The following is a 17,561-nucleotide window of genomic DNA, read 5'->3' as shown; positions in this document are numbered from 1 at the left end:
AATTGATTCTAATTCCGCACTACCCATGTTTAGACAGGGATGCAGGGCGAAGAAGGGTGGCACACACTTACCACCGAGAAACCCCCATGGGGAAGCATGGAAAATTTACGACGGTAATTTATGTCCTGCCTTACTGCCTGTTGCCCCACACCAGCCCAGGAACACTTACGGGTGTACACGGAAGCTGTATGGTTCACCTTTTACGCTTCGTGCGAGCGTAACTAATTGCGACCACTTCGGGATTGCCTAATGTAACGCATCTTGCTTGCGTATGCCCTTTTTCCGATTGGAACGAAACGCTCGGGTTCGGTTAGGAACGCAAAGGAAATTCGTTCTTAAGGTACTAGCGGTAACGCTTCTCGCTTAAGATGCCATACACCACGCCACGAATCGATGATCGCCTGTCGAACGGGGATTGACTAATGAAAAATGCTGTCAATTAACCCTATTGTCAATGACCGCCTACCTGGGTAAGTTTTGCACTTTTATTTTTTAATATCTTTTGATAGGAAAGTCGTACAGACTTGAAACTTTTAAAATGCCTAGAAAAACATGTTTTTCTCCATTTCGTACAAAAAGAAAAATTTTAAAATTATTTTTACCATTTTTTAAATATTTTTTTCGATTGATACCCCTTATATCTACGACCGCCTACCCGGGTAGGCCATACGATTTATATGGGGTTTGCATTTTTTTCGGATTCTAAAGCGTATATCTTTTGATCTGCTCGTCGTATTTGCATGAAACTTTCAATATAGATGGGATTTTTAGTTGTCCAACTAATATCATTTGGAAATTGGTATTTATGTCAAAAAGCCTGTTTGTTCTTCGCGTTCTGAATTTAACACATATTTCTCCAAATGTAAATAATTTGAAATATTTGCACTTAGTGTTAGTAATATGATAACATTTGAGGTTTATAATAGCTACGTGGAAAGCTTTTAATTATAAAAAAAGGATTTATTTTCTTTTTAATAACGCAGAGTTGCGAAAATAATACCCAAAAATTAAATATGATTAAAGATGATTAATTGGCTACAATTAACCCCGAAAAACTAAATATATATGCTTTATACATGATTTAGAATCCGAAAACTGAAAAATCCCATACAAATCGTATGGTCTACCTGGGTAGGCGGTCGTAGATATACGGAGAAAATTATGTAAAAAATGTAAAATACACAAAACCAGAATTTTTAAAATTCTCAGCTAAATGATATTAGTTGGAAAACTAAAAAACCCATCTTTCTTGAAAGTTTCATGCAAATACGACGAGCAGATCAAAAGATATACGCTTCAGAATTCGAAAAAACGAAAACTCCCATACAAATCGTATGGCCTACCCGGGTAGGCGGTCGTAGAACAACGTGTATTTTTTTGGTCGTAGACACTACGGTTAATGAGGTATCGTGCATTGTGGTGTACTTTTGGAATGTTATGGTATTATTTAAAGCATAACTGCGAAAATTATTAATTGCACGAAGTTAAAGCAAAAATCATTCTAAAAAGGCCGTCCCCAACCCACAGGTAAGGCTACCATAGAAATTGAAGGTATTCCATTACCTTTTCAAGTGAATACGCCTGAAGGTATGCAATTTATTAAGCAAATAATATCTAATAAAGACCAAATAATTTCTAATCTATCTGCTTAACATTTTACCAAAGAAAACTCACCAAAAACTTACATTAATCTGAAATGTACAAAAGGTTAAAATGTAACAATAACTTGTCTGAAAATCAATTTAATAATCCTTCTTCAAACAAATATTTCATATAATATATAAAAGTTGTAAATGGTAATCATCAACAAATTGTACACTTTTCCTTACTTTATTCTTCTTTAAATTTTTATTTATTATTTTATTATTTATTGTTTATTTTTTTTATATTTAGAAAATTATTATCCTTTTATTTTTTTTTTTAACTTAAAAAAAGTTCATCTGATTCTATTTCATGTAAAGCACTACAGATGCAGTTTTTTGTTTTGTTTTATTTTTGTTAACCTGAAGCAATCAATATTCCTTAAAAGTGAACAGAAAATAAAACATACAAAATTGTAGGATTAAAAAAAAGATTCAAACATTTGCACATATTTCCTGTAATTTTCTTCCATCGATCAGCTCCAACTGGCTGAATCCACATGTCCCTTAACGTATTCATCGGATTTCACCGCTGGGAGTATAACGTAGATTACCGTTCGTTCCTATCAATCTGATTGTTGATAGCACTGGGATTCGAATCATCCCGTAAAGCACTCACAACTCACTGAATCGAAACTTCAGTCCCAAAAAAAAAATCCAAAATCACTGCACGGCACGTCCATAAAATGAAACGAACTAAATCGGAAACGGAAGCGCCCCATTGATACCTCATTGCTCACATTTCTTGTGTTTGTTTTGTGTAGGAATCCGAAATTTCTACGTTATTTCCATTCATACCACATTCCATTGTACGCAGAGAACACAGCTCGTCCCGTGACGAGCTAATGTTCGGACTGTGTGACCAAGAACGGTTCGAAACAGGCAAAAACCGTACAGTCCTACAATAGGATGTAGTTAGATGGGATGCCACCATTAGGTTTTTTCGTTCTTCCCCTGCTATGCTGGTATGTGCGTGCGTGCTTTAATAAGCTTGCAATTTTTCTCGCTAAACTTTTGAAACCACTATGGCGCTACAAACACGACATTATGACTCCAGAAATGTAAACTACTTATTGGAACCTTCTCAGAAAATTTGCCAAAAAATTCATCCCATCTACGTTGTTCCATTTATTTTCCAGCGAGCCAAGTACCTTAACGGAACGCAAAAAGAAACGTGAGCATACCGACTGCCAAAAAAGGGAATTTCGTCGCCCGCTGTTAGAGGATGGAATGGCAAAGCAACTAAAAACAAACCGATCCCGTCCACTGTTCGGGACGCAATCATCCCACTGACGGACTCCGACCGTCGGACCGCACCATGAGCGAGAAGCAGTAGAAATTGGAACGGAATGAAAAACCTAATCCTCCCATTGAAGCGGCTTTGATGGTGGAATCGATGCATCGAGAGCTTTTAAAGAGCACCATTTTGATTAAATGAAACTGAACGGTGCTGAACGGTCGCTGCTGTTTCGTAAATGTTTTGACTCGATTGGATTGCCATAAAAGAGGGACGCAACAAAAACAGCAAATGAAAATTAAGTAATTAAATACAGTAGAGACACGTACAATGGAGGGATGCTAGGGGGATGGGGTGCTGTTCTTTTCTATCTTCTCCTCACTTTCTTGCTCAGTGCTTGTGTTAAAAAGCAGGAATGAACGAACATGACTTTTTGGTGTGCATTTTCTTTCGCTGTGCACCATGTTTGTTGTTCTGGGTGAAGGTTTTGCAATTAATTTGTCGAACTTGCTTATGTCTTGGTTGGGTTAGGGCAAAACTCGTTTACTAGTTTGTTACGCCTTTTTACACAGGACAAATTTCTAATTTAAAACCAATTTTCACTATGTCACAAGCTGCCATCTTTGGATATCTGCATGTAACATTGCATGTTTAAAGTTCTTAGAAAAAAGTTAAAAAGTTATTACACGACTGTGGCAAATTGGGAAATGAATTGTTTTGCAAATTGCATGGCTTTGTGTGCGAATTTTTACTAAACGCCGCAAAGTATGCAACTCTCATAACAAGAAGAGCGCTTTAGATAATTGTGTTTCTTAATGTAGGAATTTTGAATGATAAATGATAAATCTCGCAGAATGGCAAGAAACACATCAAATTATCATGCTATTTTATAGAATATTTTCGAAACATTTTCATTCTTCATTGGAGAATTTCACGCACACACCTGACACATTCAGCTTTCTTAGGAAAACTTGAAAATTTTCCGTCGTTAGTATCTTTCCATTTCGATCATGTCAATGTTTAGTTGACACTTTTAGCCAACAGCTTATAATACCGCTCATAAACGAACAATTCCTTCGGGAATGTTTGTTTTTTTTTGTTCCTGACGAAACAAAACAAAACTTTTACTCCATCGAAAAACGCTACCATGGTACAGAATGCTTTCAGGATGCGTTTGCACACTAATACAGGAGGGATTGCTAATGGTTCAAGCGACAGGATTATGGTTTTAAAAATTTTCATACCATCCCAAAAGGGAAACAAAGGGAACGAGAAGCAATCAATATAATCATTTCCCTACAACGGCAAATGTTTCAAGTGAATTGCAGTTCAATAAGTAGTGTACGTTAAACAATTTAACTCTTAAAATAATTGTATTTATCCCAACTGGACATTTTCATAAACGTTTAAAAATACTTATCCACATATTTACTGTTTCAATTTCTGTAAAATTTACCAGAAATACCAAAACAAATGTAAAATACTTTCTCAAAACAATCTGCCCGGAACTTTTCTGTAACTGAACTAACTACCTATAAAATTATTTTGAAGTTATTTTTTTTGGCTTTCCTTCAGGAACGGTAACCCTCAATCTGCAATGCACAGATTCGCACACGGTTGCAAAGAATGCAGCTCAACAGCAAATTCCTGGAATTTCATCCGAATCACTGAATTAATTGAACCTAGCAGGAAAAGCCACTCCAATCAACCATTACTGCCCCGCTGGAAAATGAAATGAAAAGTTCAAAGGTATTGTTTTTTGCTTCGAGCTTTCGCTAGTGTATTGTTGCTTGTATGCATACGCAGAACCTTTGCCATATCCTGCATGGTTCGTATCTACCGATTGTCCTATATTTATTGAATCCCGTGCTGACGGGAAACAAGTTTCAGGCAATATTGTTACTGCTGCTACTATCTCATCATCATCATCATCATCATTGCCATCATTTGGCATTGCGACAATCTGGTTTTCAATCCGATTGAAAGCAAACCCATTCGATAAGTTTTTTCTCCCCCTTCGCATCGTTATGAAACGGAACCGGAACCACACAGTTAATGTAATTGTGAATCTGCCTTTAACTGTTACCGGTTGAGTCAACGCTTTAATGAATCAGTCTGATTCGGTGTTGTTGGTGTGGTGGTGCATCAACACCATTACCCGGTTGCAGCTCGTTATCGATATTGATCGATTTTTCACACCCGTGTTATGATAAAGAAATATTACTCCACCGCAACGCGACACGTAAGCAACGTGTTGCACGCATGTATGAATTATGAAACAAGCAGCTAAGGATGTACATATGTCAATTAATAGTTTTGTTTTTTTTCTTCCATAAAATATAGATAATGAATGTGACCACTTGTAGGAATATGAAATCTACTCATTCAAAAAGTAACAGTATTATGTTTGATTATGAGACACTTAAGCAAAGCTAATGTATCTTGATTGTAAGTATTTTAACATGTTATATATTTTTTTAACAAAATCGTTACCACAAAAATCAATTCAAATAATAAAAGTAGTAATAAAAACTGGAAACGTTCCATTCCCAACCACAAATAGCATATTTTAACCGCTATTTTTTCTAAGTTCAGGCGAAACTTTGCCTCGTAAACAAAAAAAGCTTAAACCATTCGTTGTTTCAAGTAATCCGCAAAAAAGCAAATACCCATAAGCGGGTGTATGGTGGAGCATAAATGCACATTCAACCATCACGACCGTCAACCATCATGGATCTAGAAATGAACGACCTGACCATCTATTAAAATGCATGTGCAACTTTTCATTCACCGTATACCACTATGTACACCACTTAAACTATCCCAAAAACAAATTGACCAACATAGCAAAAAAAAAAACATCCCCGTAGCCAACGTTAGCTTCTCTCCGTTCTCACTGTGAATATACATCGACATGTGCGAAACAGTGGAATGAAACAAAAGTCCACCATTTCTAAAGCTCGTCGCTCGCAATAGCTACACAGATAAGATAAATGATCACGAATTGGAAGCAATCTTTGTTTTGCTTTTATTCGTCGTATTTCCATTTGTTTTCTTCTCCACTGTTTCACGAATGCATCGGTGTACAGCTGTTCTGATCAAATTGCATATCGAATGCAAAAAAAAATGATGCACCGGACACTATCCAATCAGAAACTCGGATATTTACTGTGCGAAGCTTCCCTTGTTTGCTTTGCACTTTTCATCAAAGTGAACTAACGAAAATGAAAACTCGCTGATGATGGGATTTTTTTTTATTTTATATTTTTTTACTGATGATACTGTTTGGTTTAAAAATTTAATTACCTCATCTTCAACGAATGGCTCTATCATCTATTATCATTCATAACTCTCTCTCTCTCTCTCTCGATATTACAAAAAAATGTCAAGTATATCTTATATTTTACTTCAAACATCGTGGAACATTAAAGGTTAAAAACCCTTAAATAACGATAACGATATCCAACCGACAGACGCACTAGCAACAGCATTCATGCTAGGGCAATAGGATTCTTTTCCGTTTCCGGTGCTTGAGGCAATTGCTGGAACTGACTCTGCTCCCTATGGTAACCGCTTCCTGCCTACGAAGGCAATTCACGCTGAATGCATCCGATGAATACTTTAGAAAGGGGCCCTAAAAACAAAGCAGAAGATATGTGTACAAACACACTCGTATGGAGAGCACTGAAGAGAATATTCTGTGGCCATTAGATTCTGTTTGCTTTGTCGGCTTCTTCGGATCGCTGCCTGCTGCTTTTGCTTCAACCAGCTACCGATTGCTCCCACAAACACACAAGCAAGAAAGTACGCCAGGATAAGTATATGTTTCAAGCCTTCAGAAGCGAACTTTTCAATGAATTTTAATAATCACAGCGTGCAAAACCCACCCCTTCAAACGACAAGCGCAATAAGAAACTGCTGATCCCAACCAGCCACGGGGGTGGCAACTTCTTCAAGTCTTCGCACTCGAAAAGTGTGTTAAATAATAAAGCGACTTTACAATCAATAATAGCATTGTGACTGAACCTTTTACCACCGATCGCCATATGTCAGCGAAAGCTTCCATCTGTGCCGGGTGAATTGAGATGAATAGATACGGATACGGGTCCGGAGGGAAAAAACGGTATACCACGGAATGGAAGCAGCCAAACGGGAGCAAAAAAGCTGGCTAGGGCTTTATGATCCACAGCAGAACTTGCACATGCCATCGTTTGATATTTCTTCAACGGTGAAGAGGTCAACAATATGGCTGGTGAAAGTTAGACCAGGGGTATGACCCGGATCCGAGTGGTTACAGAGCGAAAGGAATCCTTCTAACGCAGTCATAGCCGACTAGTTTCCGGTTCAGTGAAAATTTAATATCCTTTCCTCATTCCGTGCGAATGTGAGTGCGTCCCGTTCGGTGAGAGAGGTGACTCTTTTATTTCTTTCTTCCTACCCGTCCCATTTGGTCCGTAGTACGATCGTTCTTTGAAAAGCGATTAAAGGCATAAATCTATTGCGAATGCGCGTGTAAAGATGAAAATAGGAAACTGCAATAGAAGAGTTATGTTGACGTTGGTAGTAACTAGCACAATAAGTGACCCGAAGGAGCTTAATGTTTTTTGACAGTAAATTGCTATTGCTCAGTAAAAATGCTAATCGTTGCAGCCTAAATGTATGCAAATTTGATGACAAAACTGAATTCTTCTCTTATGAATCCTGGTAATTCTCTTATAATTTCTATTGATTAATATATTTTATCTAAATTTTATTTTAATTAGTAATATTAAATACACAATTATTGTGATTAAGTCTAAAGCAGAAAAAAAATTAAAAATTTAAACATCTTTATGACATTTATGTACCTTGCAATAAATGAAAACATTAAAGAATCGTTACAAAATGTAAAATTTACATTATATTTATGTACCACCGCAACCAAAAACTGCTATTACTAATAGAAATTTACTTTGTTAAAGAGATAAAGATAATAATCACCTACTTCTAGCCGCGCAAAACCCTCGTGCTCCACACCCTACGCAGTGTGAATCTTTGATTAAGAGAATTAATTTGTTATATCATTATACAAATCCTAATCTCTTTCCCAAAATCAACCAACGGCTTAATGAAAATGTTATTTACGCACAATAAAAAAACGAAAGCTTTTCAATTAAATTTACTTCTGCTTAACGACATGCACGAAACCAGCTCTTTTGTGTAATGCTGTTCTGCTCGTCTTCCAGTGACTGTCAACCGGAACGTAATTGCACACCCCGAAAAAGGGGCCGTTTTGTTCTCAATTTCCCGTGGATCGTTAATTGTAATTTTATTAGCTTGAACATTTATTGAGCCAGAAAGTTAGGCAGAACAATTCCTGCTAATCACAGTGGTTTTTTTTCCAAATTTGTTACTTTTCTTATTTCTACTTACAGAATTCACACAAAACCCACTAAATGTGAACCCTTTTTGAGATGGCTTCTTGAGTTGGTACGCGTACTAGTTAAACACACACACACACACAAAAAGTAGAGAGAAATTTGCCATTTATCCTTTATCATTGTATTGGCAGCCAGCAGAAAGCTATTTCCATTTCCGAAATCCGCAAAAGGTTTCCGTAACGACGGTTTCCATTCTTGGCAAAAGGATCTGATAGCAACGGATCTCCCCGGGGTTGCCTATGGTTTGTTCTGCATTCACATTGTCCCTGATTTTTATCGCGTACTAACGCGCGTTTTGTTTCCCGGGGAATCAAAAAAAATCTACCACCACACCAGTACGCTCTATTTACACGGATTGTTAGATGGTTCATATTTCCGCATATAAAAAAAAGAAGCAGAAAAAAATGAAAACATAAAAGTCCATAAAGCTGATCGGTGGAGGAAGCAGAAAAGAGCCAAGACGATGAGCCAGATCAGAGTGTCTGATGTTTGAGCACAAACACAAATAAAAAACAGCAAGCGAGCAACAGTTCATTAGTTTGAAAGCTAATTTTAAAATTCCAGAAAATTGTACAACATTAACGCAAATGCTTATCGCCAACATGCCGGTTGGCAATATTTCTTTTCCCAACAAACCGATGACGGATTGCCATCAATCAACTAGATTCGACGCAATCGGTTCTCTCATATTTTACCTGCAAATCTTCGCAAAATGTACAAGCCTCCGGAGGCTTCAAACAGATATATAACAGATGAAGATAAATAATTCTCCAATCTCTTGGGACATCACAAAACGGAGGAAAATACCTACCCGGTAACAAACCCATTCCAGTGGGCCAGTACGCCATCTTGGTAATCCATCTGTGAACGGTTTGCGGACCTGGTTGCGATGAGCACACGCGGGATGTGTACAACGCACGTAAGTGTTGTGCCTACGTGTTGTGCTAAAAGTGGTCGTGGCTTTAGGGAAAAAAGGTTAAATTTGCGAATCCTTTTACCCCGTTCAAACAGCCCGGGACAGTTGCTTCTTCACACCTTCTTACACGGATTGTTAGACAACAACGGTGAGGGTTAGTGATGGTGAGATTTCTGGGACTCAACCGTAAGGCGACACGTTCGTTTTTTCAGATTCGCGGTTGCTCCTTTGCTTCGGGTTTTCTGAAGTGTTTTCTTTCCTTTTTCCTGTCACTTGTTACAGCACGATGATACCGTACCAGAACCTTTTCTATCCACTTCTTCCACTATCGATTACTCCATAATTCACATTTCGCTTCAAATCTTTTCCGAAGTGGGAAGTGGCAGTGGGAAAATGAACGGCGAAACGATATCCCACCCAACGTCTGCGTTCCAGCAGGATCACGACCGGGATAAATCACGGGCTTCGATAATATTTAGGCTGCCCGTTTCGCATCCATAATGTCCGAAATCTGGTCGCGTACACCCGAAACAGTAGCAGAATAGGTGGAAGATACAACAACGGAAAAAAACCCTCCCGTTAGTCGTCTTGGTGGAATCGAATTTGCCCCAGAAATTCTTGTAGCCGAAAAATGCAAATTATCAAACGCTCTCGATCCCGAACCCCCTACCGTGCTCGATTCCAATTTGTCAATCTGGAGGATCCCTTTTCTCGCTGTTTGCTTTCCTTCGTGTTTGTCCGCTTTGTGGTTCACCCGAAAAACCGTCGTCAAAACGCGCACCAGATTCAATTTCTTTGCATGAAAGCCGGAAAGATCGGTCTGAAGAGTAGGGGGGTTAAGGCGGGAAAAACTCCACAAGAAAAACGCTCCTGATTGCGTTACAGGCTTTCGGACACACTTTATTTATAGTTCCTGTCACGTACCCGCTAAATTATGGGAGGTCTAAGAAGGGAGGATGCTTCTCCTCACGGCGCACACGTTTGCTACGCACTACACAAATTACTCGCTTGCTGCTGGGGCCTACATTCAACAGGAGAATTAGACGATCGAACTACCTGCTACGAATATTTTCCTTTCCGTAAAAAAAACACCTGACAGGTTTGTATATTTCTTCCAAAAGCAAAAGTACACTTATTTGCAAAGCGTTTAAATGGGGCTGTAGAAAGAATTCTTCGCACGAGTGTCTTATCTATACACAGACACAGACACACACACACACACACATACACAAGCACACGATGGTAAAAAAAAAAGATATCACAGACATTTAGTTCCCACCGAGTTGCATAGCGAATGCAAGTGTAGAATGCAAGTGACAGGAAGCATTCCATCCATCCACGAAATGCACGACCGGGAAAGCGACGGTTTTTCTTTTTTTTCTATCACATCAAAATGGCTGTAAACATTACCCGCACGCACATGTACACTGTAGAAACACAAATATGCTTTTTTCCCGTTTTATATCTAAAACAGGAACACAAACACTGCTCTACCGACGCGTGGCCCGATACGAAGTAGAACACAGCTAAACTTTTGCACTGATATGCACACATACGCACATATACACACTTACATTATAAGCATACACACACACATTAACACATACACGTTATCATTTGAATTTGCTGCCACGCTGGAATGCACCCGTATGCACTACATCCGGGCTATGCACCTGGATGCAATTTGTGAAACGGACGAACGGACGTTAATCTCGTGCTAAATCAATCTCGCTCCTTCAGCGACGTGTTGGCGAGTTGATTAAGTTCCTGATTGAGCACAACAGCACTCGTATAGCTGTGCCAACCACCAGGCATTCAAATTGTGTTTGAGAGTGTGTTTGAATTTTTTCAAGCCACCTAACGAAACAAACCGATTTTCCATCTACTAAAACACCGACCTTCGACCAGCGTTACCGCGGAAACCGACACGAGCTGGTTATTCTGCTAACAAACTATTTTTGGACCCCTTTTGCTATTGGATGACCCTGTAGTGTGTGGTGTAGTGCTGCCCGCACCGCCATGCAGCACCGTACCGTATGATCGATGGTATCGCGCGCGCATCCACCCATCAACTGTGCAGCTGCAGGTGTGTGCAGCGTATCGCCAACGTACATCACGACCACCGGTTGCACCGGAGTTGCAACCAGCGTTTCCGTATCCGGCCACCCGGAATTGTGCCGAACGCACGGCCGAACGTCACCCCAACCGATCGGGGAGGGATGTTTTTTTTTTTTTTGTTGTTTGCAGCGTGCGCGCCTGCGAAACTTGATGCGTGCGATAATTTTGGTCCGTTATTGGCCGTTTGTCCTTGCCGGAAAGCTAGACGAAAGTGCGACGATACCGGCCCGATGGTAAATGCACGACTAAACCACACGGGCAAACCGTTCGGCACATCAACCCTTCGGAAGTTTCGCTGATAAGAGTGTTCGGAGCTTTTCCGTGCAAGCACAACAACAACAACAACAGCTGCCTGTTGCATGGCGGGAAAAAAGCTTCGCGCGAAGGAAAGGCTAAGCTTTACACCATGGAAACGCTACTACAAAATGGATCGTGACGGGAACGAGAAAGAGCGAGAGAGAGAAAGAGAGAGAAAGCAAAATTGAAATCGGGTTCGGGTTCTAGTCGAGCAACGATAAAGTCGATGAAACACCTTTAGCTGTTGGGAAATCGTGTCCTTAAAGGGAACAGCAGCAAGTTAGAATGAGATGCGCCCATTTTGGAACTTGAATTGTGTCACTCGCACAGCTGTTATGAACGATTTTTTTTTGCGTAAGGATTTAATATTGCAACGAGCCCCCTCGAAACAACGGTTGACAAAGGGAACGGGTGAACCGGGCCGATGAAACGGTGGCGATGTGTATTAGATTCGTTTGCTAAATCAAGCGCCACAGACTGCCGGGGCTGGTTGCTGCGTAGGCATCGTAGGGCTTAGCAGATGGTATCTAAAAATAGTAACACGTTTCACGATGTGAAACGTGCATAAGGGTGACACGAGGGGAACTTGTTTGGAAAATTAAATTGACCGGTTTTTGTGTGCCGAGATTTACCGCCGTTAATAGAGCCCGAGGGTTTTACGTTAAAGCTTGTGTTAAAACAATCGATAACACATGCGTGCGGTGGGATGCACACAAATAAAAACCCCTTTTACCACATCTTTACGTGCAGTAAGTTTTAAGGATATATTTTTTTTTAATATCCATTAGTAGCTTCAAAAAAACAAATTGAAACCTTTGCCGTTGTGAGATTCGTACCCAATTTCCACTTCAAATATCAGAATTTATCTGCATGACTCTGTCATGTCGTCTTCGAATCACATACCGTGCTATCAATTATGACAGCACATTTAGGATTCGTTTCTTCCCTTCGCCATTCCCTATCGCTGCTTTCGCGTAGGACGATGATAACGTTTGACACACCTGTTCGTTACACTGCCACACTTGGTTTGTACGCAATTTACCACGTACCTACCACTGGGTACTGGGTGGAACAATTTGTCATCCGTTTTGCTACGTTTAACCCTCTTTCTGGCCATATCAGACGTACGCCAGATGTGAGGATGTGTATGGTGCTAGCTCTTGCGACGGAGACAACAAGGCAACTTTGCGTCAAACTCCGCTCTGTTGCTCCCGGGAGACAATGCGCCCGGGAAGGTTTGTTTTTCCGCCCCCTGGTGCTAAGCAGACTCAACAGGTTGCTGCGATACAATCGCTTGCTGTATTATGTTTTTTTTTATCATCACCCGTAAGCTTTCCAGCAGCAAAAAAGGAGTAGGTAGAAGAAAAAATGAAGTGAAACAGAAGGCTCGATTTGGTCGAAAATATATAAGACAAAATGTCGACATCTGCCGCTGTAAGTTGGTGAGATTACTTCTTCGAACGTTGTATGTGTCGGCGTCTACTAAACGTATATTCTCGTACCCTACTTGCCCGGAAGCGGCTTGTCGGTTTGTTGCTTGTTTTTCGGCGAAGAGTAAATACTCTTAACAGCTGTACCGTTTACCTCCGTAGTACCCCATGGTCATGAGAAGAACTTCTTTGGTTAATCGTGCTTGGAGCGACATACATTGTGCTTCTCTTTACGAAGTAAAAAAAAATGGTCGGCATGAATTGTAGGCAGGTTACTTCCTACATGCTTTTTCTTTTCCGAAATGTTTGAGGTAGTCACGTGAAGTTAATCATCTACCAGCTCCAAATTTTCACACCATCCCTCTCGTAAAGGTGCTCCGAGCGAAACCGAAATGTCTTGTCGGCTTTATCCCTTTCCAACTTATCCATCATCCGCTACGCTGGTGCAGATGCTCGCAAAATGGTGCGCTCGTTTTCAAACAGGTTGTATTGCTGCCATATACATTGCCAATTTGGGGTGGAAAATTCTTGCTAAAAAAATTACAATAATACCACCGGAAAACTGCACAGGTGAATTTAGAGAACCGCAGTGACATCGCGTGACACCGCGTTAACGTCGATACATAGTGGCAACCAGTCCATATGTTTTAACATTAATGTAGTGCATCATTTGGGGGATGTTTCTTTTAGGGGTTTTTACATTCTAATAGAATGCATTTTGACCGGATCATACTAAACGTGATGCATTTTCCGGAAATGTAGATTACGCTTCATTTAACTGCAGCTGTAAATAGTCTCACGATGCAGTTCATTGGGTATTGCATACATTTAGGGACACTGTCCGAACAGTAAGCAGCTGCGCCTCAAGGTATGCAATTTAGTATTATTCAGGCTGTTGAAGTTTCAACTAACAAAATATATTTTAAAAATTCTTAACTTTAACAGAATTTAGAGTACTTTTATGTGTGCACTTTTTAAATGTTTGGAATAATGTAAAAAACAGTTTTCTTTACTAAATTTCATTGTGTTACAGTCCGTAACTCTCGTAAAATATCCATAAGACACCTAGTTTTTTGGGAATAGCAAATAAAGAGTTAGATAAAAATGATGTTCTACAAAGTTGTAGAGAATAAAAAAATACAATTCACATAGTTTTTTTTCAATTTTGTGCATTTTCTACCATATTTTTTCACCACGTCGCAAAGCTCTTCATATCTTTGGTTCTCTTAAAAACCATTGCCAATTATTAAATTAAACCAATTATTGTGTTTAACGCGTCATACACCGGGCAAAATACAATCGGGATCGAATATTAGAAGCCGGATAGCACCAATTACAAGCAGCTTCGAGTACTTCGAGAACTTGTCCGCATTGTCTTAATTCAAACTTAATTCAATCAATTGGCATTAACATAAATCAATTTATAAAATTTTGCAAAATTACTCAAAAAAAAGGTAAGGCTATATATATCCTTATGAAATTTTCAAATTTATAGAATATTTTTTTGGGAAATGTCAACGAGATGAGATTTTTCTCGAATTAAAAGCCATTTTTCTGTTTTAAAAATAATTGTCACATTCACAATAATGAAACAACTTGTACGTACTTTAAAAAAATAAAAAAATACCCGATTTTTTTAAGCTTTACTGTTACGACGGGAATCGTTCGACACCCCAGACGCGTGGGCAGGCCTGGCACGGCGAAAAGTGCTAGTGTGAAATGTAGGAGAGTAGGATCGAGACTGATCGAGAGTAGGAGTATAGAAAAAGCAACGAGTGAAACAAGTCGATAAAAGGACAAGAAATGTAGGTCGCGCTACGGGAGTGAAAGAGTGTGAATTTAATAATAATTTTGATAAATATAGTTTTAGAACCTGCGGAAGCGGTTATCAACGAAATCTTGTCTACACTTTACAATATTTAATGACACTCAACCGAACTAATTTTTGAATTTGTATTTGTTTACCTTGTTATTGGTAGCAAAATCGAGTTATCCTGGCCGCCATTACAGAAAACTTTCATGGCGTCAAGTCGCGCTTCAAATAGCGATTTTTCGCAAAAAATACACGTATAGTGACTTCTCGCATGGAGAAGTGACTTCTCGCATGGACCATATAAAAATGGTGTTTTGCAAAACTTTTCTTAATCGCGTTCGCAAACGCGACAATTGCTAAGCGTTTAGTGACGGGGTTAGAGTGAACTTGAAAAAATCATTCAAATTTTATTCAACATCACTTCTAACTATCCCTCTTTGCTTATCTCCAAAAAAAACCGTTTTATGGTTATGTTCTTATAAAGAAACATTTTTAACATCTCTACAAAATTTGATTTCTGCCTTCAGTTATCTGTGAAAATTGACCCGTGAAAATCTATAACACTATTATCCTCCCAAGGAATGGAAAACACACTTCCTGGAACCAATTGAAATTGTATGCAACCTTTGTCAATCAGGTGTTGAATTACCCGCCATCCCAAATCGAACGGGCCTCCATCGAATGTTTGACATCCACATCTTATCATTCTTCCACGAATACACATACAGATATTATCGCTATCCGATGACAATTCTCCTATGCAATCATTCTCAACGGTTTACGAGTTGTAATCCAATCTCCTTTCCAGCTTTAAGGCCAAACAACGTCCATACCGGAAGACACGTTATCCCATATTTTGCTCAGATCTTCGAGATGAACGCAGCTTCGCTTTTATTTGTCCCGTGTTGAGGTACTGTTTGCTGTTCCCCGGGCAAGGTGTAAGACGCTTTTATTGCGAAAGTTTCCGTGTGCCCCAAAAGGTCACCCGGACGGGTGATGTGAAATGTTACGTGGTTGCAGTTTTCCTTCAAGTGGCAAGTGGTGTACATTCCGATCCCGTTTGCCATTTGTGCGAACGATGGGCTAACTTTCACAACTTCATGTCGCTTGAGGGTCAGCTGTGTCAATAGCGATCATGACGGTGGCCTTAGGTGAGTGTTGGTCGACGTTTGACTTTTTGTTGGAACGCACTTTAGACGATTGTACGTGAGTCAACCCGGGAAGAACTCTTTAATCCAATTCTATTACAACTTGTTCAAAATTTAATTCTTATTGTAATTCATTTAAAGCTATTATAGACCATCTTTTCAAGAGTTCGCTAGCGTTGGTAATGATGGATTGTTTAAGATCAGGGCATCCAGATTAAACCTTTTCACAGATCACAGAACGCGTTCAGATGAAAGATAAACCAATCCATGTTCAGTGCATTAGTAATATCTGTGAAGCGTTTGTCAATTCAATTCGTCTCCCGCTATTAGCAGAAGAATTTTTCATACACTCGCTAGCAATACTACTCAACTCAGGGTCAAATGTTTATTAGGAACATTCCACAACAATATACGGAGAATGTTTCTGATTCTTGCTATTCATCCCCCAAACCCATGCAAGCCTTTTGTTTAGCAACGTATGCTCCAGCTTTCCAGTTTACTTTCGAAGAATTGCGTCTCGATGGAAACGGTACCAATATGCATCCAGGTTACCAGGGAGCTTTTGTGCAGGAAATGAGTTGGAAAACCATTCAATCCCTAAGCCTTGCCTACGGTTGAGATTTGAACAGAATGCCTCCATTCCCATTCTTCCACACCCCCTGCAGACAAACAAAGGAATGCTTTGTTCGATAATGTTATAGCGAGACAAGTGGGCGATTGCGTTCGGTTTGGCTTACATTTACATCCGAAAGGACATACACTGTCATCCGCAACGGTAGTGCAGCAGAATCGCATCGGTAGCGCTGCAGCAATACATATGCAACAATAAAAAGTGGAGAACAAAAGAGCTAAAGCGGTGAGTTGTGTGAGATGGGAGTCAATTTTTTTTTACTGTAGACCGTTGGAAATGGGAAGAAGAACACGTTATTACATGAAATACATAATAAATGCACTATGGTTTTATGGTATCCTCAATTATAAGTACAGTTATAGCTACCAACCAACGTTACATACGGAAAGTAATTAACAGACGGAATGTTTTAAATTTAACGCATATTTTGTATGATTGTTACAGCATTTAATTTCAAAGAATTATAAACAATCGAATTTGGTAGCCCGAATTTTGCAACGATTTCTAAATGTATACCAAGACCTAACTTATTCTCCATACCATTCCCATTATTAAACGCATATATTCTGTACAATTATGCTAAATTCATGCGGAAACTCTGTTGGTTTCAACTCTAACAATGAATGGCTGCATTAAGCATAGCATAATTCCAGTTCATTAGTACAATGAAGTCCTATACTCTAAATAGTACATATTGAAAACAACGATTTAATTACATGCGTGGGCACGTTTCGAATGAACTTGCACAATACATGAAGTACATTGTGCATTATTCAATTCGTAATTCGTCCCTCGTGAGTTTTGCCCAATTCTTCTTCTTGGCTTTAACGACCTTACAGGTCATGCCGGCCATTTCTGGCTTACTAGACTTATTTTTACCGCGTAGGCGGATAGTCAGTCCTTGCTACGGG

General features: G+C 39.4%; 1 protein-coding gene across 20 annotated transcripts in view; it reads right to left on the bottom strand.

Moving 5' to 3' along the window:
- The window catches only part of LOC125763851 (voltage-dependent calcium channel type A subunit alpha-1), an 82,295-nt gene extending 70,734 nt beyond the window's left edge, over window positions 1–11,561 (bottom strand). For all 20 annotated transcript variants that reach the window (XR_007418410.1, XM_049427448.1, XM_049427441.1 and 17 more), the window contains exon 1: window positions 9,109–11,561. The gene's annotated coding sequence lies outside the window, so the exon portion shown is untranslated. The remainder of the gene's footprint in view (window positions 1–9,108) is intronic.
- Window positions 11,562–17,561: the final 6,000 nt, after the last annotated feature.

Source organism: Anopheles funestus, chromosome 2RL (assembly GCF_943734845.2).
Source record: "Anopheles funestus chromosome 2RL, idAnoFuneDA-416_04, whole genome shotgun sequence".
Classification (NCBI taxonomy): domain Eukaryota; kingdom Metazoa; phylum Arthropoda; class Insecta; order Diptera; family Culicidae; genus Anopheles; species Anopheles funestus.
The sequence above is the reverse complement of the archived record's forward strand: the minus strand, read 5'-3'. Positions and strand labels throughout refer to the sequence as shown.